This window comes from Dermacentor andersoni, chromosome 3, assembly GCF_023375885.2.
Source record: "Dermacentor andersoni chromosome 3, qqDerAnde1_hic_scaffold, whole genome shotgun sequence".
NCBI classification, from domain to species: domain Eukaryota; kingdom Metazoa; phylum Arthropoda; class Arachnida; order Ixodida; family Ixodidae; genus Dermacentor; species Dermacentor andersoni.
The window spans coordinates 80,693,127-80,718,484 of NC_092816.1; the positions used below are offsets into that span (position 1 = coordinate 80,693,127).

General features: G+C 45.8%; 1 long non-coding RNA gene across 1 annotated transcript in view; it reads left to right on the forward strand.

The window, feature by feature from the left end:
* Positions 1–1,929: 1,929 nt before the first annotated feature.
* LOC129380441 (uncharacterized) overlaps positions 1,930–25,358 on the forward strand; it is a 42,764-nt gene continuing 19,335 nt past the window's right edge. Inside the window, exons 1-2 of the long non-coding RNA XR_008608466.2 lie at positions 1,930–2,051; positions 12,489–12,545. This is a non-coding gene — a long non-coding RNA (uncharacterized lncRNA). The remainder of the gene's footprint in view (positions 2,052–12,488; positions 12,546–25,358) is intronic.

Below are 25,358 nucleotides of genomic sequence, written 5' to 3' on the forward strand. Positions count from 1 at the left end.
TAACAGGGCCGCTCCAACCATTACCTTGTCCCTCCCGGCCTTTCAACCATATCGGAATTGATATGTACGACCCTCTACCGTACACCCCAGATGGCAATCGTTGCCGTGGGCCACATGACGCGCTACGCCGAAATGTCAGCGCTGCCGGTGGTCACAGCACGTGAAGTCGGCTTGTCCATCCTTTGCAACCTCGTTCTTCGACATGGTGCGCCTCGCGAGCTACTGAGTCACCGCGATCGTTCGTTCTTCTCCGAGGCTGCAGACGCCATCCTACGCGAATGCAACATTGTCCATAGAACTACATGCGCCTATGATGCACAAGCCAATGGTATCACTGAACGCTTTAATCGTACACTCCCCGACATGCTAGCCATGTACGCTTCCACTGAACACACCCACTGGGATCGCATCCTTCCCTTTGTTACGTATGCTTACAATAGCGCCACTCAGGATACCACGGGATGCTCTCCCTTCTTTATTCTTTATGGTCGTGTAGGTTACTCGTTTATGGACACGATTCTTTTGTATCGCCCCGACGCTTCCGAATCTACGACTCTGTCCAAAGCCACCACTTATGCCGAATAATGTCGTCAGATCGCATGCTCACTTATCGCGCAAGACCAGGCCACCCAGAAACATGGTCGTGACGCAAGCTTGTCCTTTTCATCGTATTCACCTGGAACGCTGGTATAGCTGCGTATTCCCTCCTCTACTCCAGCTCTTTCTACAAAATTCAGCTCAAAGTATGACGGCCCTTGCCGGGTTATACGACAGGCGTCACCAGTAAACTACGTCATTGAGCCTATTGAGCCATCTACGGACCAACAGCGTCGCGGACGTGAAACTGTTCATGTTGACCGACTGAAGCCGCACTACGACCCACCAGTGCTCCATGTTCCATAGGTAGTCAGCATGGCTCCTTTTTTACCGGGGAGTGATCGGTGACAAATCGGGGAGCCAACAGAAGACGAAGAAGACGGCGTTTTGTTGTTGGTGCACGCACTCGCCCCGCTCAGCCATTGCCTGTCACTGTGCATTAATATAAAATGTTGAGCGCATCAAAACGCGTACTATTAGTGTCTTTTTATATATCTCTCACGGAACGGTGCGTTCACTTGGATTCGCAGATGTTTCAGCAAAAGGCGCTGCCTGTTTCTAGAGACCTTCAAACCCTCCAGGCACTGACCGCGGAATATGGGTAATCAGCTTGAGATCATAAATGTGACGGTGTTCACGGTTCAAATGCCCTTCTAGTGTCCATATATTTCATAAAGAAATTTACGAAACAGACGCATTTCAACCAAGTCTATAGTCCTTGTGGCTGTGAATACGCGCCGCCTATATGCAGTGATGGCTTCGCAGCAGTAACTGCCACCGGTGTACACATAAACAGATCTGTTACAGAAGTTTGGATTTCAGTATTGGTCCAACGCTCACAGTGAGCACAAGGTAACCTGACACGCTTCGCGCACTTTCGTCAAGCATAAACATCAATGTTCTTGCTCTAAATTTTACAACTTGAGGGGCCAGCAGTGCCGCGCTCTCGAGGCTCTAGTTAGGAAAGCATGACAACGGCATGATGCATGACCTTATTGATAGCTGTAGAATTATGTATTGTGCAAACGGCTATGCCCTACTTTAACACTTTTGTGTTTTGCCAAAGTGAAACCATGCAATTCTTTAGATCTTCGAAAGCCTGCATGTATACTCTGCTGTTGGAAAAGACGTGTTATTCTATTCGCCTTTTCGCTACCACATGCTGGAACCGAATACGTTCCAACCACGGAAATGCGACACTGTCACCTGAAGTGTGTAAAAGGAAACAATAGAAGAACGAAAATCGTCCAAGAAAATGCATCGTCATTGGGCTATTGTTGCCACTAAAAATACCATGACGCATACATATCCAAGGTTGCCACAAATCTTTGTGTATAAAAGGTAGAGACGTTTAGCGGACATTAAGTGCTTAGAAGCTAAGAACATATTTACGGTCTCAGTATGCAGGCGTCCAAGACTTTTCGACTGTTTCTGTTTATCGCTCTTGTGGTCATGTGAGTATATACGTATATAATGAGTAGATGTTCTTAGGCCTCATCTAAGAGACACCATCAGAAGTTGTAGAAATCTTGCTGCATAATGGTATGAAGTAACGCCTCAAAACTAAGGTCCTCCTTCTGACATGTCTCTTTAATCACGCAACGGGATATGCGATATAATATTGGACCACTTTGAATATAACTCATCTGGGGCCGCTACTGTCTCTAATATAGGCGTTCCATAAATTCAGACTGAGAAAACGACTTAAACCTTGTTATTTCTGTTGCGTCATTGCTTTCACTCTCTTTCAGTGGTAAGGAAAAGGCGATATTCTTTAAGCAGGGCCATCACCGTGTTCAGAATGCTGAAAATTGCCTATGAGAGCAATGATACGCTCTTCCCTAGCACGACTACTACACCCGTAAATCCTATTGTCACTGCTCTGTGTATTGTGTCGGCATTCTTCTTTCGCGCTTATCGCTAAACTGAGGCGTGGAAGTCACTAAATTTACAGTATAATTGCCTCCAATGTCCCTAAACTGACTAGAACGGTCAAGTGGTTTCTGTATAATGTAAGCATTCTTGTAAAAGTATAACATATACTAACATGGCTTAAACCCTTCATGAAAACGGTTCGCTTTTGTCTAGCGCCTGTGGATGTCAGGAAGAAACACTGAACTATATAGAAAATTCAGCGTCCGGCCACGCTACAGTATAATTGTTTCTGTCCGCTGCGAACCACGAGCATATATAGAAGGTGTCGTCTAGGGTATCCAACAAGTCCTGCTCGACCGGAATATTGCACCGCAATTGGAATCGCTCTACTGCACAGAAGACAATGAGTGACTACAATTTCACCGAACAGAACTGAGCTGACCCAGAGCTATGAAGACTTGTCGAGTTCTGGCAAGGGGAAACCGACTTTGTCCAAAGAGTATTTAAGCACTCATTATCTTCGTGTTTATTGCGAAACGACGTCCTTGTAAAGAAAAACTCGCCAGCACGCGTCAACTGTCTTCTTGCAATGCCTTCTGCTGGTGACTTCAGCTGCGGCCATAGGTTCGCCACACCCTTCTTGGTGACCCAAGTGTCTAATGGGCTTTTTTTTGGCTTTGGTATAATTACCCATGTATCGTTCTATGTGCCAGTGAGGGTGCCAAGCAGTGATTGAAGTAAGCCGTGATGGTTGTGATGGATTTAGTTTCTAAATAATGGAGTAGCTTGTTATTAATAAGGTCAGGGCCTTGTGTTGATATAGCATAGAGTGTGGCTAGGCATGCCGATCCTCTGAATCCGTGATAGGGGCGCTTAAGAACTCGTTGGGTTTGGCAATTTACTTTGGTATATCATATTTCTGAGTCGGTGTTCGGCGTTTATGCCGGAGGTATCGAAGAGTCCTTTGGGTTTGTTTTTGTGTGCATGTGGCAGTTGGTTTGTGCGTGACATACATACTAATGTGTCGCAAGGTAGCCATGTGCACTTGTTGTCTAGGTAGCCATGCATGCTTTCACATACCTGGCCCCACTGCTGACAGGCCGGCTCCGTGGTGTACTCTTGGATATGGAGTTTCACTTTCGCAATTCTGGGTATTAGCCTTCCGTTGTGCCACCATCTCTTCCATTGCATAACAAGGGACTGCGTGGCGTAGCACATATATAGGAGCTTGGCGTCAAGCGTAGTGAGAGGCGTGTCGGAGGACAGTGTAGTAGTGTGTCTGGATATCTGATTGAAGTTACTGAACTCATTCTGAGATGCCCTGGATGTCTATGTGAGTTTAAATCTGGCGGGCTGCTCTGAATTGCACCCGACTGGTAAGGCTCAGGGGTTTCAGTTTGAAGGCTTTGTATTTGAAATTTATTGTGGTGGTAATTATGTAGTGGCCGCTGCCGAGCTTAACATGTGAGTGGTTGAATTTTGCGAGTAAGAGTAAGATGAGGGCAGTGTCCTTAGCTACTTTGTTGCCTAACCTGGTTGGTGCATTCATGTGGTTATATAGTATGAGTATTCGGCCTTGTATGTGGGTCCCTGAGGAACTGCCCTTAGGAGTCGAAATGGAATGATTCCTTAGCTAGCTGGATGAGTTCAAATTATCAACAATAATAGGAGATGAGGGAAGCCAGAGTTAATAGGAGAATGGGAATAATAGGAGATGAGGGAAGCCAGAGTTCGTGTCGGCTCCCGCTTTTCTCAGCCTGGCGGTTGGCCAATGACTCCGAGTCCCTCAATATGAACAGGTGTTTGTGAGTGCCACATCCAACGTCTCTCCTCATTTTTGGAAGCTCCAGCGAAGCTTTTGAAGGATACAGCCCATCTAAAGGCTGGTGTCCAGCACGCTCCACGCTAAGCCTAGCTTCCTGGCGTACACGGACGAGCTGAGAGATACGCAGCCAGCGTCGGGTTCGCGCGCAACTGGCGGTAGCTGCATACCAACTTCGCCCGACGTCATCAACAGCCCTCGCTGCCTGTCATATCGGCAGCATCACCACCGCAGCCATCCATGAACGCACAGAAACCTCTGACTTTGCCTGCCAACGACAACGAAATTGTTCTCAGGATCCGGGGTAGTCTCGAATAAACCAAACTCCACTCCTGAGCCCTATGCCAGGTATGCTGGGCAAGGGTAGCCTGCACCTGCTCGCGTCCCTCTAAGCCCTCCAACCTCGATATATCTGTCCTCCGAGAGCACGCCACTCCCGGGGAGGATCGTCGCCAGGTAAAATTAGCGCTTCAATGCACTCCGCCACCCTCCCAACCTCCTAATCAACCATCCTCGCAACCTCTCACACTATCACTCCCACCATCTACCCGTGCCTTCCTTGAACCACCTTCTTCCATGGATACTGCTCTTCAATATGTATCACCTGCGCTACCCTCCCTATCCAACATACTCAACACTTCCGATACACCACGCACGGAAGATTACCTATATGATATCGTCCTTAGATTTATCTATAGAATTGGCTCTCTGGAAACTACCAACTCGTCTACCAACTCCAACAAGACCCCATCCCTTTCCAACAAAGCTTCACCGCACAACTTGTCCCCCTTAAGAAAAAAACTCGACCGCTTACTTGAGTCCGTCACGGCACACTTAGCCACTTTCTCTTACCCAAGCCATCACTCCCCCAATTAACTTCCCACCCACCCTCCCAAGCGATGGCCAGTAGTCATGATCTCTCCCAACTCGCAATCTGGTAATAGAACTGCAGTGGGCTTTGCCGTTATAACAGTCATTCATTCTTCAGTAGTGCATTGCCAGCTGCGCATATCCGCTGGACATCATCGTCTGACATGAAACCCAGGGAAGCGTGTGATTTCCTAGATACGGTATCATGCAAGCCAAACGCAACACCAAACCCAATACGGCCGTACTCAAACACCTAACCGTCACTCACTCTAAATTCGAGATCATCGACATGGAGCACGACATTATCAAAATTCTTCCTCGCAAAATTCGCACTCCGGCATTACAAGTTGTAAACCTTTACAGCGGCCCTAAAAAGCAACACTAATTCGACATACTATTCGCTCATGTCCTCTCTGCGGCTGGTAAACACCCCTTCCTAATTTTAGATGACTCTTAATTCTAGGAGTGGCTCCCCAACAAATTATGTGGCCACTTTGGCAGTACACCGAAGGGCAGAGCCCTCTGGGCATATATACGAATTCATCGCCTTACATTCCATAACGACACTGACAAACCAACATTACTTGGTACCAGCATTGCCAGAAACAAGTCCCCCGCCCTAACACGCACATGCAGAGTCAAACACGTGAGCTGGACTAACTTACAATCCTACCTCGGAAGGGATCATTACATTATCTAAACCACCTTACGTTTCCGCCGCAAAGCCCTCATACCAAAGCCTCTCAGCCTCACTAGGTGGGACAAGTTCCGCGCTCTAAAGCAACGGTTGTCCCCCATCGACATTTCGGACATCGCGTAATCAGTCCAACATAACAAGCCAATACGCAGACACATTCCGCAGCCCTCCCTATCGACGCACCGCTTCCCGTAGTCAATGAGCGGCTATTAAACATGGGGGCAGCCAAGGCATCTCTCCTGAAACGTTGAAAAATACGTCACCATATTCTAAGGTTGATGACTACAAATGGTCAGCTTGACCTCCAAATTACAATATGTGCCACCGAGCTTACTAGCTGTTAGTAGAACTTAATATCTGACAACATTCGCGGTCAGAACGGCATTATGCGAACGCGGTAACTATTGTGGCAGGTCATAGATATCACCACCTCACTCGCACATCACAACCACCACATAAGCAAACTCTTACATGCTCAAAAACGTGATTAAGCCAACTATTTGCCGAGGCTCGACAAAAATACTCTCCTCCCGCAGGGGTTTCTTCACTCCCCACTACATCGGCAAACCTGATTCGGGTCTTTCTGACCCAATAACAGAAGCCGAGGTGCACCACACGCTGGCTAACCTCCACACGACCTGCACCCCTGGCCCAACCAGATTAATAAGAAAATTTTCATAACCTACTTCTGGAACTGCTTCAGCCACTTTTCTATCCCCTTGGAAAGATGCGAGCCATCTTTATTCCAAAACCCCAGAATCCTGTCAGCACATCCCACCACAGACCAGTTTCACTCAGCACATGCAGTGGAAAAACTTTTGAACACGTAATCCTCAACCACTTCAATAAATATATTGAAGACAAAAAGCTCCTACCACCAGGGATGGTGCGACTCCACCGCTTTTTTTCCTGTCAGGACGGCATGCTTCGCCTGAATCACGATTTCCTGAAACCGAACTCTACTCACGACACAGAAGCAATTCTGGGTCTCGACCTTCACGGCGCTTCCAAACGTAATGGCTTCATACCGTGGCAGCTAAACCTCCTGGGAGTTGGTGAAAAAGCCCATAATTACATTGCCGCACATTCCTCTGCAAGCACGCCGCCACAATTTTCATTGGTACCGAGCAATCAGCTTACTATACCCCGGCGAGCTCTGACACTCCCCAGAGGTCCGTGCTATCTTCCTTCCTTCCTAGTCTCGCTACGCTCCACTTTCAGGCCCTCTTAAAACCAACTCTAGGCTGCATTTCTCTGTTTATGCGCACATAAACCTCAAGATCACAGCTGGCTCAGATATTCAAGACATCCTGCAGGTTGCTGCCAATAAGGTAGAACACATTGCAGAAGGAACAAATTTCGTCTATTTCTCCTAGAAATCGGAACTCCTTCCCTTCAACAATGGTAGCCGCAGACACACTACTGACGACCACATCTTTGGCAGCACACATGTCCGTCGGATAAACAGCCTCAGGGTGCTCTGTCTGTATGTTTAGGCAATCGACTCAACACACACACACCCTACGAACGCTGCAATCCACCTTCTACAACACTTCTACACTGCTCGGCAGCGTACCCAACCCACACGTAGGTCTGTGGGAAAAGGAGTCTCTAAATCTAGTACAAGCCTCCCATACCTATACCTTCTCAAAAAAGAGGCGCACTTGGTCAACACTCTCCTTCGTAATATCTAAAAAATTGCGCTAGGCCTCCCACTACGCACGCCCAAAGAACAGATCATTCATATCGGTACCGTCAACCTTTTCGATGAGCTCATGAAAGCCATCTCACCTCCCAATACATCCGCCTTTCTGAAATGGAAACCGGACTACACATTGCTAACTCCTTAGGCACTTCCTTGCCATCTCTCGGGCGCCTAAACACACCATTTCGCTGCACGCACACGCGCACCTATATACACTGCCCCTCTCTAAAACCACGTACCCTATACACCACATTGCACGTCGGCGGCAAAGGACCAAAATCCTACACACAACATTTTCAATTTCAAGCGACCAGTTCCGTGTCAATTCAACTGTATATAGTACTGGTTTGAAAGGCTCCATTTCAGCAACCAATTCGCAAGGCCTGTTAGCTACGCCAGAGTTTGTACATGCCTCCTCTTTGTAAGAGGCGCAGGAAACGATCACAGCCCTGGCTTTTGCTTTAAGTTCCTCCGACAATGTCATCGAATCGGATACGGCCGTCATTAATATCGAAGTACGCCGGGTTTCTCGGCCGGCCCTTTTCCAAATCCTCTCTCATCATCCCATACAAGACAGGCCTAATTTGGACCCCCGCACACGCGGGTCTCCCCGGCAAGGTGGTGGCTACGCCGGTGCCCGAGAATTAACGGTCGCGGTGATGGCATTAATTGAGCCGGAAATAGTTGCCGTCAAAATGCCGTTTTCCACACGAGATCGCCTTCTCACATTCCTCATCTGCGCATTCGATTGGCTCGCATTTCCTATTTGGCGCGTAATTATCCATGCAAGCACGAGATCCTGCGGCGGTAGTTACAAGCTGGCACATTCCCCTCCCGTCACTTTCTTCGTGTAACTCACTCATCCCCCTATCCCTCCCCTGCCTGCCGCTTCTGCTCAGCGGCAAAGGCCAATCTAAACCACACGTTGTGGGGGTGCCCTCAACACCCATTGCACCTTCCCCTTCCTAACTTAATTACAAGTGATGAGCAGGAGGGGCCGCCCCTCGTGCGCCGCTTTACGCTCGACATTCAGGAGGCCATCCTATGGTGGGCTAAAATGATTACCGTTGACTACCTCGAGTAGACCTCTCCCCTCTCTACCCCGATGCCCGAATGCTTTTAAGAACGATACATTAATTGTTACTGCTACTACAACTAAGACCGGATGCCGATTTGCTGCAGCACGAGGCTGGGCAAAGAGGGAGTCAAATGATAGGTGTTGGTCTTGTGGACGAAATATAAAGAGCAGGGGCGTCAGTTTCGCATGGAATAATCTTCAGGAACTCATGCTCCATATCGATCTTGTCGAATTGGAAGTTATTGGATCTGAGGTATTTTTGCGCGAGAATGCGTTAGTGGGCCAGGAGTCACTTTTGGCTTGACAAGCATTGTATCATCGGGAATGGGTTAGTCTGAGAGTTGCCTGAAGCACAATGACTTCTAGAAGATTAAAACAGGATGCAAGGTACCGATTGATGCGTGCTTTTTTCGAATGCCGTGCAGTTCCATTGCCACACTTCGAAGTGTGAGCCAGTTGGCTTATGAGCCGTTGTTCAGCGGCACTGTTGGGGAGGCGAATAAAGCAGGGGCAGATTATGTTAAGGTGAGTCGCGGTGATTGCGTATATCTAACTTGTAGTTCGCTGGATACGCGCTTGTGCGAAGTGCACAAATTAATCGAGTTTTTCATTTCTCATTTTTCAACTACGGCGAGTATATTACGAACTTCAAAGGCCGTTATCCTAAAGTTATAATGTAAAATTGTATATTCTAGCGCCTCCTGAAATAGCGGAGTGCGCGGAGTTTTACGCTTGTAGAAGGGAGGGAGAAGAGGTTCAAGCTTAGCAGAGACAGTGGTGTCGATGGCGGGGGGTGCGTGACGGGGGCTCATGTATGGCGGTCGGTTGATGCGTTGGAGCGATGAAGGGACAGATATAGATGGAGGAATTTGAGTGGGTTTATCAAAGGGGTCATGAGATTCGAGTTGCAGTTTAAGCCGTTGTAGTTACCATTCTGTTTTGAAGAGGTGCTGGAGGAAGCTACATTAGCCCATCTCATCTGGTGTGGGTTGCGTGAGGAGTGGGTGAGAGGAGGGCTTGGGGGAAGGGCTGGCCATGTGACTGCTTGAGTGGATTGGTTGGGTCCCGCTCGTTGCTTTTACTGCGAGTTCTTCGCTGGCCCGAGCCTTGAGTACGGTCGACACTGGGAGGTCGGTTGGAGGATGCAGGGTCGTGTTTGGGTTTGGTGAACCTAGGGCACGACTTGAATCTTTGCTTGCACTGTGAGAAGCTGGTTTCATGGTTTTCATTGCGCACAACATAGATGGAGTCGCCTTTGTGGTCCATTGGTGGGTTTTTCAGTCCACACTTGGGGCAGAGCGTATGGGTGCAATTGGTGCAGACGTCCTGTCGATGAACAAGCTCGCTGCTTCGTTTGCAGACTTCTAACTTCTGCATGAAAGGAAGCATCGAAGTGTACAGCCGTCGTAGGTGATGTAAAAAGGGACTGTTTTTTTTGGGAATATTATTAGTATGGTTTCATTGCGGTGGTGGTTTGCAGCCCCAATAATAATCTTTGGATAGCATATGTGGTGGGTTGAGGCGATGTCGTCGTCTGAGTAATCTTGGGGGAAGCGAATGGTTCCTTTGAAATTATCGGCGGGATCAAATACAAGGGCGGAGACTTCGTGGGTGATACCATTGAATTGCGGAGTGCGGACACTGTGGTAGAGATTGACACCGTCCATGTCTGTTGTCCTGATTAGGACACTATGGGTGACGGTATTCACATGAATTTTGTCAGAGCAAGTTCGGTCGAAGATGGGCAGCCCCGCACCCTTGAGGATAATTTCTCTGAGCACGCAAGAATAAATCCCAGCTCAGTTAAGGCCCCCACAAACTTTTAGGGTACTTTTATAACCACTGCACAGCAGCGGTGTGGCTCTCAGTACTCCTCTTTATTGCATCTGCTGAGCCACCGCAGGGATTGCAGGTGGTGAAGGCTATACAACCTTGACAGGTTATCATATATCTTGCGACAGGCGCACGCACCGTCAGCGCCAGCTACGTCACGCTTCGTTTTTCCGCTCATCCTACACGGAGTGTTAGCCACAAGCCGCGAGACAGCCGGCTGGGAGTCCTACAAAAGGCTGCGGCTCACGTAAACCACTTCGTACTTGCCAAAAAAGATGTCAAGAGGTGTCCATAACACTCGCAAAGCTCAATTCAGGGAATCAGTGCATCTGGCGCCAACAGGCACCCACAAAAAGCAAAAATTGCAGGAGCATGTGACCATTTGAGCGCTCGCGTTGAGACGCTGCGGCGTTACCCTGCCCCTGGAAGCATTAGTCGCCGTGATGTTGCGCAAATGTTAATATGTGTGTAATTATGTACGTAATACTTGTTAAATAAACATAAAAAAACTATCAGCCCAAACACTCCGTACAGATTATTAACCAGCGAACCTGACACGTGTGGCCCCGGAGTTTATCACTGGGTAAATCCCGATGATTCATTAATGTCTTTCTCAATTATTCGTTACATCTTTTGTTTCTCAATGAGGTTACACACACGTTCGACTGCGACAGAGAGAACGTCGTCAGTGACGGTATGCCCGCAGTCCGCAGTTATTGTTTGCGTTCGATGCATCGAATTTACTCGGTGGCATGGTTAGCGGCATCCGCTCTGCATTGCCGCCTTGCGATTCTTCAAAATTAAATCTGTCCGTCACGTAAGACAATGAATGGCTTATACCCTCTTAATCAATTGCTCATACCCCCGTAAATGCGGCCTCCCCATTACGATGACAGAAGAGAAGTGAAATTCTTCGCTAAAATAATGAGCGGCGACGGAACCAGCTGTGGAAGACGACGAACAGGAACGCAGGAGCAGTGGCGCGAGCGCACTCACGCCCTAGGGCCGAGGGGTGCCAGCGAGCCAGCTGTGAAAGAAGACGATGACGCTCGAGCCATTGCTGATGATGGTAATTTTTTCTACACGTGGACACGAAAATGGGGAAAATATCCCTTAACAGCTTCGCTGTAAAAATTGTCCGATGGCAGGGTTCCAACAGAGGACTGCAGCACAGCCACCCGATGTTCTAGCCATTACACAAGGGGCGCATGCCCAAGCAAGCGGAATAGACCATCCTTAAGCATTTTCCGTGTGCAAGGCAGCGCGTTCAGAGACTTAGCACATTTTATTGCAATATCAGTAATTAGAATGCTCCATGGGATATTTTGCCGTAGCCGATAATTACGCATATAAGATTGATTTGTTTAGCTCTATTGCGTTTCCTGAAAAAATTACACACGTTATCTCTGCACTTTCGATTTCAGTCAATACTTGAACGCCAGGTAGCGAAATATATCCAGCCGTGTTCGTGTTCCCGTCGCACGGACTGGCGCATGCCTCCGCGTGGTAATAGCCAGAACGCCAGCCGTGAAGCTGCTGTAAAATGCTAATTGCACTGAAGTAAGAAGGGCCCGCATACGCACCAAGGCTACTCTGTTGTCTAGGAACGCCGTGCTGCCGTGTCTGCTGCGCAAGATGGGCCTCAACGCCGCGGCACCCAGACGCCACGATGCGGAAACATGAGGTCTAATTTATGCGGTAACTCCTTCAAAACGCTGCAGTTCAAAAGCGTGAAGCCGACGCAGACGTCGTGCCCGCAGTGAGCATGCCGAAGAACAACAACGTGAGGCCCACGCAAGGCAGCATCGCCGACAACACCCTGAAATTCCAGCCGATGTTTCCCGCGATCATCGAGTTCTTTTTGTCCATGCGTGTCAGCGCACATCACGCCATGCGTGTTTACACAGCCAGCTAGACTTAGATTTTACATGGACATTGAATCGCCTACCAACTTTCTTTCTTTTTATGGCAAAGAAAAAAAGCGTATATTTATTTTTCTGTTCTTTTGCAGACCTCTCTTAGTGTGTGGCAAGCAGCACACTGCGCGAAGGCAAGCGCGTGCGAAACGGTAAGTGTTGCATTAAAGTACAGAGCTTCAGAAAAATAAAGAAAAAGTTGCATCCTGGTGAAGCGCGAAAAACTGCGGAGAAAATAGGGCGACAAGACGAAGACCTACGCTGTCTACTAAAGCTTTCTTGCAGTGCTGAGCAAGCAAAACGCGATGCTGGGATTGACTTGTGGCTAGTGCTTTTTGAGGCACCGGTGCGAGCTCTGTGGTTGCTAGGGTGCAAAATGCAGTCCGAATACATTGTAACAGCTCCCGCTTTCGTGTAATAATAAAACGCGTCATTGGATGTCCGCAGTGGCCACCGGTGGCGAGAGAAAGAGGCGGAATACGTTTTCCGAGTATTGCGTTTAAATCGCTGAGCCCACTACAAACCGGGTGTTATTTATTACGTTTTTCAGACATTTTGAAAACCACCGGTCGCACATAACAAAATTGTAGTCCTTGAGCTAGATTATCCAGAAAGGTGGACGTTACTTCCACGTAACATCGCAAACATATTGAAATAATAAAAAATCATCAATTCCTAAATAATTATTTCGCGACACATATTGCAATTTACGAATGGTAACCGGTGAGTTTGTAAAGCGTATTCATTGGAAATGAATTTCAAGAATGATACCAGTTTCGAGATATGCGCCATGAAGATCACTGTAAAGATGTGCTCTTGTTACACGAGGGTTGCAGTGTGGGCTTGTTGGTAATGCATCTTCAAGGCGTGTATGGATGCGCGATTAAAAGGCGGGACAAAAGAACACACACAGGGACACACACACAGGGACACACACAGGGACACACACAGGTCCCTCTGTGTCTTCTTTTGTCCCGTCTATTAATCGCGCTACCATACACCTCTTGTTACACTTCTCCTTTTAACAAAACGTTCATTTATGCACTGAAGCACAAACTAACTGGACACCGATGCATTTTGTTCCACAGTTTGGGTAACAATACCTCAAAGCATGTTTCACCCTACGTGGAGGTGGAGATTTATTTCAACTGGGCACATCCTTGCGACCTCACCAGCTACAATCAGTAAATTGTGATATGTGCCATAATTTATTTAATTAGTAAAATAAGTGGTGAATTTTTTTTTTACTTAGTTGAATATGTGTTTCGACTTGTTGTACCAGTAATGTCCACTTCTTCAAGCATTCCAGCTCAAGGGTAAGGTTTATGCTATCCCCCACAAGTGATTTTTATATTTCCGGAAAAAATATTAGTTATAGCTCCGCGTATGTATGCGTGTACACCATAGCACCTAAGGGAACAAATTGGGTGTTGATTTTCAGCAAAAGGAATCCAGGGGCCCTATAAGTTAAAGCCATTTCAAGTATTTCTATTCGTTTTCTTCAAGGCACCCTCCGCGATTGGTCAAAAAAGTTTTTGGGCCTGCCCAACAACTTTTGATTAAAACGAACGAAAAAAAAAACGAGAAATATTTTATTCGATGTCTTTCCCGCCAATAGCGCTGAAGGCGTTGTTTGACCCATTGCTATTGGTCAAACATTTTCGGGCTGCAACCATCTTGGTTGTCTGTCACACGACGTCGAAAACCCCGAAAGTCATCACGTCAAAGTGACGTGTACGCGTTAAAGACGCAATAATATGCCGAACAAAATTGAAAGTTTTTCTTGATAGCCGGGCACTGCCCTTTCCGAAAGGGAGATGGCTGCCCGCCGATCGTTGTGGCACTGGCTACTCGGAGCTGCCGGAGAGTATGGATTTATTTGTGTATAATAAAAGGTTTTGCGCGACCGCATAACGTTATCTAGACCTTTCAGCCAAGTATACGACATCACTCCGCCAAATCCTCTTTGCCGAGGATCCGCTTTAGCTGCATGTTTAAACTTTCGTTGTGTGCAGTCGCGATTTTCGACCAGCCACCGCAAAGTACGTAAGGGCAAGCGGACGAATCGCAGACGTCGGCACCGCCCTGCTCATCCGGTTATGTACTTTCAATGTGCCATCTCGGCCCCATCTAAACTCTCTACTTGAGCGTACCCGACACCTTTTCTCAGCCAATTAGATAAGAAAAACTGCCCAATGGAGTCAATAATATGCACTTTGGAAGCAAAAAAAAAAGTGACATCCTATAAACGAGAATAGGTACGTTTGATGAGGCAATTCAAAGATGCGGCTTAAGAGGAAGCTTTAGCTCAACCCCAGCTCCGACGCCGCCGATTCATATATACGTAAAACGCAAAAACGTTTTTCTGAGATAGCCCCTTGACCTATTTGAATGAAATTTGTTGCATTTGAAAGGAAAAGTTAAGTTCTGGTGACTTTTGGAAGCTGAATTTCGATTTAGGGCTTGAATTTTGTCAAAGGTTTTTCAAATATTCGACAGTTTGAAAAAAATAGAAGCATGAAGTTTACAAATTCATAGCTCTGGATCAAGCGCAGATATCGTGGTTCTGTAAACGGCATCCATTAGATCATTCAAAGCGGACAAATCGCATATGTTATTTTATATCTTACGTGAATTATTACGTTGTTTGCAAGGGTTCTGCAAAAGCTGTATTTTTCTATTACTAAATTTTTTGATATTCATGTGTAACATATCAATTTCGTCCGCTTTAGATGTACTATTAGATGCAATTCACAGAATTGTATTATCACCTATTGTTGTTGAGTTACTGAGTTGTAAACTTCATAGTTTTGTTTTTCGAAAATTTTTGATTTTTGCCCAATTTTTAATACAAAAATTGACGACCTAACTCAAAAATTCGAAACCGAAGTCACTAGATTTTAAGCTTTCTTTTAAATGCAACAAACCTGGTAAAATTTGGTGCAGTGGTTGCCGGGAAAAACGAATTATTCGCTTACATGTATTTAGATTGGAGCACCCGAGCTAAAGCTTCCTCATAACGCCCAATGCTTGCGTTCGTGGTTACGTGAATTCGGCGTCAAGAGATTGGAATAGAAGCAGATTGGAACAGTTTTACGTTATAACCCCCAAGAAAGCAATTAAATTTGATACTAAGATGTCGACGAGTCCTGATGTACTCAGCCACGTGTTGTTTCATAACAAAGTCTCTCGGCTAACTCCCGTTCTGTCGTATTGCGCGTCTTTAACAACATTTCACGTAATTGAGAATAGGCCTGCACATGCATTTCTTGCAATAATGTGCTGAATGGAACTCCGTCTGGCTTAATATAGACATTTCATGCTCTCTTAAGCTTTCCTTGACAAACCTGCCCGTTTGACCTATGTGCGCTCTTCCGCATGCCAATGGAATCAAATAAACAACGCGGATGGACCAATGAACGATCCTTCTATTCTTCTTTTAACATTTTGGGTTGGTTTCGCATAAGGAAGCGCATTTGCACAGGCGAGTGAGCTTACCTGGTATGGAAAATGCAGCAGAAACACCATGCCCCAAGGAAAATTGTTGAGGTTGTGGGCGACTTTATGACGGTATGGAACAACTTCACGTGTTTTCTATGGCGGAACATTCTCTTTCCTAGTGCACTAGCCTTTTACTTCTGTAGCAGCGTTTTGGACACTGTAGTCAAAGCAGATTCAAGAAACATGCTGACAAAAATATGAACAAATGCAATTTAAAACTGCTAGTTGTTGCATGCGTGCACTATTTCTTAAGCTCCGTTTTCAAACATCTGAAGGCAAAGACAATTTGTACATAGTGAGCTTTATCATCAGAATTGATTTCTTGTGAGCTTTTCCGACGTAAATGCCACGTTGAAAATTAACGGCATTAAATTCGAGACTTTATAAAATATAACTTTCCTGAGTATACGAAAAAATACAAGCCATTTAGAAGTCTAATATACTAGTATAACCTATGCACAGGAATAACACGCGACAATATTCACAAAAATGATGTAAACTAGCACAAAACTTGCGACGAAGTACCTTATATATATATAGTCATACAGTAAGCGCCAACAAACACTGACGCCAAGGACAAGGTAGGGGAAATTACTTGTGCTTAATAAATGAAATTAGGAATAAAAAAATCATAGAAATGAAAGTGGATGAAAGAACAACTAGCCGCAGGTGGGGAACGATCCCACAGCCTGCGCATTTCGCGTGTGATGCTCTACAAATTGCAGTACCGCAGCGCCGTTTACCCATCCACTTTCTTGGGTATGTATGTTTCCTAGTAGAACCCTGAGATTGTTAGCCAGCGCCACCTCTCACCGACCTTGCCGGCAGATGTGGAACATCCCTTCTGCCGCAGGCGTCACGAAAACGTGATCTGTTTGAGCGAAGGAGACCGATGAATAAACCCACACATGCTACCTGAAGGCATCAATAGTGCCGGATTCTAGACCCTCGTTACGTAAAAAAAGAATATATATATATATATATATATATATATATATATATATATGCAATGTCTATAAGTCAACTATACAAGCTATAATGAAGATGCGGTGTGATCATCAAGTGCACCGCTCAAAGTACATCGCAGAACAAAAGTTACAACAAAACTACTCACACGACCAACACTAATGCGGATAACATTCGAACAATGTGCGAGAACGCGCCTTCCCGAACCCACGTTAATCTAACACGTGCAGTGATATTTCTGGGACTTTTGTTGCATCAGCTACGTGTCCACGTGCCCGTATTTCATCGCACTTTACTACGGCCTTCGCTTACCAAGGTCATCCGTGAGCATGGCGGCATGAAGATGATTGTATGATGCCGAAGCAGTGACAATGTACAGATGAAGGAAGAATGGTACCGATTAAATCACATCGGCGGTGTAACTACGTCGGCATTACGACAACTTGATGTAAATTTTAATTGATAAGGATTGCGTCATGACGACAACGTGACGACAAAGACATTATATGAGACCATGGGTTGAGGATGACTATAAGAAGACAATGGCGCGAGGATGATGTATGACAACAACCGGATGAGGAAGGCTGGCATGTCCCAGATAGCATGACCATGGTCGCAGGACATTAATGTAGCAGTGAAGATGGTGAAACAACAACCTGACAACGATTTCACGACGACAATAGTATAACAACGAATGCGCGCAAACGACTACATAATGACAGAGCAGTGACGACGATGGTATGACGTAAGCGGCATAATCGCGATTGAATGATGACATCATGATTGCGATAAAATGCCAAGCAAGGAATGACGTAGGTGGATCAAATAAAGTGGTATGATGACGATGGTATGAAGACAATAGGATGACGGTGCTGAAAACACGATGATGGTTCAATACCAACTTGACTACAATGGTATAACGGCCACAGTATGACGACTTCTGCGTGACAACGATAACTGATGATGACGGCCGGTGGAGAGTCGCATGCCGAAGTTTCATTCACGAGGATGGAATTCTGATAGTGGTATGACAACAAATGCACTACGAGTGTATATATGTAGATGACGCAGTAACTACAGTACAATGGTATCGCAACGGGATGAGGAAAATTGGAGAAAGACGCATATTTGATTACGATGGGGTGATGGTGAATATCACGAAACCTGTATGACGATGATGGCATGAGTAGAATCGTATGACGAAGCTCAAATGACGGCTATGGTCTGATAACGATTCCATGATAGCGACTGTGAAAACGAGGGCATGACAAAGGCCGTATAATCAAGATTGAATGACGAGAGTATGATGCCAATAGAATGGCGATGAAAAACTGGCGTAAATGGAACGACGAAGGCGATACGAAGATGGTGGCCGGACGACAATGAGCTTATGTTACTGAAGCGAAAGCAATGATAAAACTACAGCGTCACGAAGACGGCATAGTGACTAGTGTGTGACGACGATGGGTGACTACGACCCAAATTACTTTGGTCAGATTACGAAGGTGGGATGACGACGATTGAGCGACCACAACAGATCATGGCGGCTGTGCGACAAGGAATACATGACCACTGCATGGAGACGATGGCGTGACGTCTACGCCACGCCCAGAGTCTGATGACATATCTCGAATGCGACGTTGCAACGTCGACGCGGCGTCACTAACATGAGACCATACCTGGTGGACCTAGCTATTAGGCAACTCCACCCGCGGGGTCGGAGCAGAAGGCGTGACGACAACGCTACGACGTGAATGTAAGGTCCTGAAGCGAAAATGACGACGATGACACGACCACGACGGCATCAGGACCAGGAAGCACGGACCTAGTCGCCGAAGCAGACAGACAACTTGGGCCACTAGGCCGTCCTAAGAGGATAGATAGATAGATAGATAGATAGATAGATAGATAGATAGATAGATAGATAGATAGATAGATAGATAGATAGATAGATAGATAGATAGATAGATAGATAGATAGATAGATAGATAGATAGATAGATAGATAGATAGATAGATAGATAGATAGATAGATAGATAGATAGATAGATAGATAGAAATAGCTGAAGCACGCAAGGAATGCTATTCGCGTCAAAAGTAGGAAGACGGTTCAAGATCCAGTTGAAGTCTATGAAAGGCGAAGACTTCCTGCATGAGTTCGGGCATATAGGGGCGCAGTAACTGCGCACCGCACTTAGTCGCGTTAACCATTGTTTGATGGGAGTAGGAGGGGCGTTGCATTCTAAAACTTTTGTACTGCTGTTTTCGGGACCGGCGCACAATTTCAGACTGTACTATATTCGCGATCGGTTTAAATTTTGCGACCCCACGTGTTAAATGGCGAAATGTTACATAATTAGCAATACTTTGCTTGGTTTTGAGATGCTGAAACGACGCAGTGTTTATGAGTCGCACTAATGTAGGGAATAAACATCAATGGTGCAAACGTTATACTATAGGGCTTCCACGCTAGGTGTTCTGTGTTGAAGTCCGGCCACGGTACAATTGTATTGATTTATTTATTTTCAAAATCAGTTTCGGCATAGAGTCGAAGCAATGATAGCCATAAATCCATGTTAGAAGGTTACACGAATGATGTAAGGCTCGTAGCTGTAGTAGCAGTACGAAGAGCAGTGAACATAATGAGTCTAAGTAAACACTTCTCCTGTGGAATCTGTAGACACACAAATAAGGAAGAACTCGATCACCGCCAGCCGTATCTGTTAGAACTACAGGGTCTTGTGGCGTTGCGTCTTCTGTCGACGTCACGTTCCCCTTTTGCGACATGCTTACGGCGGTCATAATGTGTGCGTCTTCATTGCGCTTTTGAACAGCGCGATTGAACGCGATAGCGTTAAGGGCCCCTATAGCAACCTCCCGTACATATTTAAGTATATGTATTTGCCACGCCGTGTTACAACACATGCGGTATATGTGGGATGTAGTGCCGCACCATTCTATCACTAAACATTTTCATACCTGCTCTTACATTCTTGCCAGAGTGATTTTCGGAATTTTGAGAATGACAGCCTACCACCAAGTTTCCCGAAACAAAAGCCTGACAGCGTACGCCTTTCGGGTTAACTATTCTCTGACTGAACTAATAAAAGTGTGAAACAACAACAGAAACCTGAAAATTATGTAATTTTTTTTTTTGGCGTGGCTGTGCACTCCCTGCGGGATCAGCCCTCACCAGAGGCAGCGTTTCTGTAAGGAAGTTCACTTTCGTGACCGCCAGCTTTTCGCGGTAAACATTCCAGTTACATAACTTGTAGTTGCCGGGAAGCGTAAGAAGCAGTCAAGTACCTTCGAATTCTATCGCGTTCTACTCCTAAAAGCAAGCTTAAGCGTCCTCCAAGCTCTTCTAGATGTTGTCGCTTAGGTTCACTGATACGACCTCGACCGACTGAGGTGGGTCTTCATCGCAAGGAAAAGGAGACGACGAGGAAGGCAGGCAAAGTGATGATGAAAAAATAGAAAGGATGCACTCACTTCATTGGTACATGGTTGTAACTCTTTCCGAGTCTCGAGTGGTTCTGCCTAGGACGGGGCCAGGACGGCCTTAAATAATCCCTCGTGTACAGCCGTTATAATTGATGGAGAGGTCCCCACCGAAAGGGTTGTTCACTCGTCATGGTCTTGTGGTAGTCGATGTCTCTTTGGAAAGCTTGTGGAGCTTGCGGAACTTGTGGTAATGCCAGTACCTATCTCAGGTTGGGATGACGATTACATTTTCTTCTTCGTTTCTTCTCCTCAGGGGTGGCCCCTTTGTGTCTGCTCAGGGTGTGGAAGGGCCAGAGCGGTGACGCTTTCTTGGGGACGAGGGCAATTACCTCGACACGGTAAAGCATGGTGGAATGTTTTCCACACTTGAGAGGTTGAATTCCAGGCCGATCATGACATCTCCCTCCTTTTCCCGTCACGCAACGTCTGGGTGGCGGTGACGTTCAGCAATTCGCTCCAGCAAGTAAAGGTGTATAACCTGACGTCTTGGAATACATCTTCGGTGAACCTGTCTCTACCATAGGAACACGAACACAAATAGGCATCTTTCCCCACCAGGCGTTAAAATTATGATCTAAACCGAAATAGTACAGTTAATGCTAGTAGTATTCAGAAAACGTACTTTATCCAACGAAATCAGTATTTGATGCGCAATTCTAAAAGTGAACTTCTGCTTTATTATGCGCCAGAACAACGGTAATATTATGGGGCATGCGGTAGTGGGGGATTTCAAATTATTTTCGACCACACGGGGTGCCGAAGCGTGCATCTAATGCACAGTACACGTTTTCTTTTTATTTCACCCTGTAATATTAACGGTAAACTTTGCATGGAGTGTTAAAATAATCAATATTGCAATAAAGCGTGCCAAACGTCTGAAAAAGCTGGCTTGCATACAGGGCATATTATTTACAGAGGTTCTCTTCCGCCTACTGAAGCATGCGCCCTTAGCACAATAGTTATAGAACATCGGGCCGATATGCTAGGGGTCCTCCGTTGGAATCCCATGGGCGGGCCATTTATGTACTTTATATGACCGTATATATATATATATATATATATATATAAATATATATATATATATATATATATATTATTCGTTTCTTTATTTTTTGAGGGATTAGAAAGGAAACCGCAAGACCCACCTTTCATAAGTCATACCATGAGAAGCCCACAACAAGGACACTAGGGGACGCCTAGCCGAATTTATCTCCAGTTCGTCACTGTATTACAGAACTGATAGTTTGGAGTCAGCTATCGCTGCTGTATTTCACTTAAAATCTGCAGATATGATGTAATTGGTGTCATTGTTTGTTGTTTGGCTTCCTATGATATGATTATGTATATATATATATATATATACATATATATATATAACAATGAGAAGTACTCCTTTGTGGGTGCCTTCGGTTTGTTTGCGCAACCGTATCGGCCTGTCGACTAATCTTTTTCAAGGGCTTGACATCAATCCGTCAACCGTCCGAAATCGCTGGGAAGATGAACCGAAAATAACCGGGAAGTTGTGCTACGTATAAATGTATATATATATATACATACATACATATATATATATATATATATATATATATATATATATATATATATATATATATATATATATATATATATATATATATATATATATATATCATCAGCCTCGTTACGCCCACTGCAGGGCAAAGGCCTCTCCCATACTTCTCCAACAACCCCGGTCATGTACTAATTGTGGCCACGTTGTCCCTGCAAACTTCTTAATCTCATCCGCCCACCTAACTTTCTGCCGCCCTCTGCTACGCTTTCCTTCCCTTGGAATCCATTCCGTAACTCTCAGTGACCATCGGTTATCTTCCCGCCTCATTACGTGTCCTGCCCATGCCCATTTCTTTTTCTTGATTTCAACTAAGATATCATTAACTCGCGTTTGTTCCCTCACCCAATCTGCTCTTTTCTTATCCCTTAACGTTACACCTATCATTCTTCTTTCCATAGCTCGTTGCGTCGTCCTCAATTTAAGTAGAACCATTTTCGTAAGCCTCCAGGTTTCTGCCCCGTACGTGAGTACTGGTAAGACACAGCTGTTATAAACTTTCCTCTTGAGGGATAATGGCAACCTGCTGTTCATGATCTGAGAATGCCTGCCAAACGCACCCCAGCCTATTCTTATTCTTCTGATTATTTCAGTCTCATGATACGGATCCGCAGTCACTACCTGTCCTAAGTAGATATATTCCCTTACCACTTCCAGTGCCTCACTACCTATTGTAAACTGCTGTTCCCTTCCGAGACTGTTAAACATTACTTTAGTTTTCTGCAGATTAATTCTTAGACCCACCCTTCGGCTTTGCTTCTCCAGGTCAGTGAGCATGCATTGCAGTTGGTCCCCTGAGTTACTAAGCAAGGCAATATCATCAGCGAATCGCAAGTTACTAAGGTATTCTCCATTAACTCTTATCCCCAATTCTTCCCCATCCAGGTCTCTGAATACCTCCTGTAAACACGCTGTGAATAGCATCGGAGAGATCGTATCTCCCTGCCTGACGCCTTTCTTTATTGGGATTTTGTTGCTTTCTTTATGGAGGACTACGGTGGCTGTGGAGCCGCTATAGATATCTTTCAGTATTTTTACATACGGCTCGTCTACACCCTGATTCCGCAATGCCTCCATGACTGCTGAGGTTTCGACTGAATCAAACGCTTTCTCGTAATCAATGAAAGCTATATATAAAGGTTGGTTATATTCCGCACATTTTTCTATCACCTGATTGATAGTGTGAATATGGTCTATTGTTGAGTAGCCTTTACGGAATCCTGCCTGGTCCTTTGGTTGACGAAAGTCTAAGGTGTTCCTGATTCTATTTGCAATTACCTTAGTAAATACTTTATAGGCAACGGACAGTAAACTGATCGGTCTATAATTTTTCAAGTCTTTGGCGTCCCCTTTCTTATGGATTAGGATTATGTTAGCGTTTTTCCAAGATTCCGGTACGCTCGAAGTCCTGAGGCATTGCGTATACAGGGTGGCCAGTTTCTCTAGAACAATCTGCCCACCATCCTTCAACAAATCTGCTGTTACCTGATCCTCCCCAGCTGCCTTCCCCCTTCGCATAGCTCCCAAGGCTTTCTTTACTTCTTCCGGTGTTACCTGTGGGATTTCGAATTCCTCTAGACTATTCTCTCTTCCATTATCGTCGTGGGTGCCACTGGTACTGTATAAATCTCTATAGAACTCCTCAGCCACTTGAACTATCTCATCCATATTAGTAATGATATTGCCGGCTTTGTCTCTTAACGCATACATCTGATTCTTGCCAATTCCTAGTTTCTTCTTCACTACTTTTAGGCTTCCTCTGTTGCTGAGAGCATGTTCAATTCTATCCATATTATACTTCCTTATGTCAGCTGTCTTGCGCTTGTTGATTAACTTCGAAAGTTCTGCCAGTTCTATTCTAGCTGTAGGGTTAGAGGCTTTCATACATTGGCGTTTCTTGATCAGATCTTTCATCTCCTGCGATAGCTTACTGGTATCCTGTCTAACGGAGTTACCACCCACTTCTATTGCACACTCCTTAATGATGCCCACAAGATTGTCGTTCATTGCTTCAACACTAAGGTCCTCTTCCTGAGTTAAAGCCGAATACCTGTTCTGGAGCTTGATCTGGAATTCCTCTATTTTCCCTCTTACCGCTAACTCATTGATCGGCTTCTTATGCACCAGTTTCTTCCGTTCCCTCCTCAGGTCTAGGCTAATTCGAGTTCTTACCATCCTATGGTCACTGCAGCGCACCTTGCTGAGCACGTCCACATCTTGTATGATGCCAGGGTTAGCGCAGAGTATGAAGTCGATTTGATTTCTAGTCTCGCCGTTCGGGCTCTTCCACGTCCACCTTCGGCTATCTCGCTTGCGGAAGAAGGTATTCATTATCCGCATATTATTCTGTTTCGCAAGCTCTACTAATAACTCTCCCCTGCTATTCCTAGTGCCTATGCCATATTCCCCCACTGCCTTGTCTCCAGCCTGCTTCTTGCCTACCTTGGCATTGAAGTCGCCCATCAGTATACTGTATTTTGTTTTGACTTTACCCATCGCCGATTCCACGTCTTCATAGAAGCTTTCGACTTTCTGGTCATCATGACTGGATGTAGGGGCGTAGACCTGTATAACCTTCATTTTGTACCTCTTATTAAGTTTCACAACAAGACCTGCCACCCTCTCGTTAATGCTATAGAATTCCTGTATGTTACCAGCTATGTTTTTATTAATCAGGAATCCGACTCCTAGTTCTCGTCTCTCCGGTAAGGCCCAGTAGCACAGGACGTGCCCGCTTTTTAGCACTGTATATGCTTCTTTTGGCCTCCTAACTTCACTGAGCCCTATTATATCCCATTTACTGCCCTCTAATTCCTCCAATAGCACTGCTAGACTCGCCTCACTAGATAACGTTCTAGCGGTAAACGTTGCCAGGCTCATATTCCAATGGCGGCCTGTCCGGAGCCAGGGATTCTTAGCACCCTCTGCAGCGTCGCAGGTCTGACCGCCGCCGTGGTCAGTTGCTTCGCAGCTGCTGGGGACTGAGGGCCGGGGTTTGATTGTTGCGTTCATATAGGAGGTTGTGGCCAAGTGCTGCACCAGGGTGGCCAATCCTGCTCTGGTGAGGGAGTGCGTTACCGGTTCTGGTCACCGGGATCAGGCCACACTCCAGGCCTGTTTATGCAATTATACCAACATGCGGATTTTTTTTTTTAATCCGGTGGAAAATTGCGCGGCACCGGGATTCGAACCACGGACTTCTTGCACGCGAGGCGTGTGTTCTACCTCTACGCCACCGCTGCAGTTATATATATATATATATATATATATATATATACAACAATAAGAAGTACTGCCTTGTGGGTGCCTTCGGTTTGTTTGCGCAACCGTATCGGCCTGTCGACTAATCTTTTTCAAGGGCTTGACATCAATCCGTCAACCGTCCGAAATTGCTGGGAAGATGAACC